This window comes from Rhinolophus ferrumequinum, chromosome X, assembly GCF_004115265.2.
Source record: "Rhinolophus ferrumequinum isolate MPI-CBG mRhiFer1 chromosome X, mRhiFer1_v1.p, whole genome shotgun sequence".
Classification (NCBI taxonomy): Eukaryota; Metazoa; Chordata; class Mammalia; order Chiroptera; family Rhinolophidae; genus Rhinolophus; species Rhinolophus ferrumequinum.
This window is the reverse complement of record NC_046284.1, coordinates 71,360,922-71,361,695: the sequence shown is the minus strand read 5'-3', so window position 1 is coordinate 71,361,695 and position 774 is coordinate 71,360,922. Positions and strand designations below refer to the sequence as shown.

At 41.1% G+C, this 774-nt stretch overlaps 1 non-coding gene across 1 annotated transcript; it reads right to left on the bottom strand.

Annotated features, from left to right (window-relative positions):
• Positions 1-298: 298 nt before the first annotated feature.
• On the bottom strand, positions 299-405 carry LOC117030578 (U6 spliceosomal RNA). The gene has a single exon (XR_004424414.1). It is a non-coding gene; the product is annotated as a U6 spliceosomal RNA (small nuclear RNA).
• Positions 406-774: the final 369 nt, after the last annotated feature.

The following is a 774-nucleotide window of genomic DNA, read 5'->3' as shown; positions in this document are numbered from 1 at the left end:
CGACAACAGCAAAGAGAAAAAAAAAAAAAAAAAAAAAAAACAGCTGATAACCCCCGCTCGACACAGGCAAAGATATCAAAGATACAAGACAAAGCAAAACAAAACCAAGCAAAGCAAAACAAAGCAAAACAAAAAGCAGCGACCGTCTCAGCCTGAGCCCACCAAGCAATGACCAGGTTGTCCTCTGCTGTACCAAAGAGCCCCCTGCTTATTGCGCAGGCAGAGCCGGTCACCTGGTGCTCAGAGAGACTTTGGGACTGCAGACTTAAAAGCGTGGGCCTGAGGGGTCTGGATGATAAAAAATATGGAACGCTTCACGAATTTGCGTGTCATCCTTGCGCAGGGGCCATGCTAATCTTCTCTGTATCGTTCCAATTTTAGTATATGTGCTGCCGAAGCGAGCACCCTATGTCTCTTGATTGGAGCATTTAATCCATTTACATTTAAAGTGATTATTGATAGGTACATAGTTATTGCCATTTTAAAATTGTAGTTAGATTGTTTTCATTTTTCTTCTACTACAGAAGTCCTTTTAGTATTTCTTGCAATGCTGGCTTGGTGATAATATATTCCTTTTGCTTATTTTTTTCTGGGAAGCTCTTTATCTGTCCATCAACTTTAAATGATAGCCTTGCTGAATAAAGCAATCTAGGTTGTAGGCCTTTGTTTTCCATCACTTTGAGTATCTCCTGCCACTCCCTCCTGGCCTTCAATGTTTCTGTAGAAAAGTCATTTGATAGTCTTATGGGAGTTCCCTTGTATGTAACCCTCTGT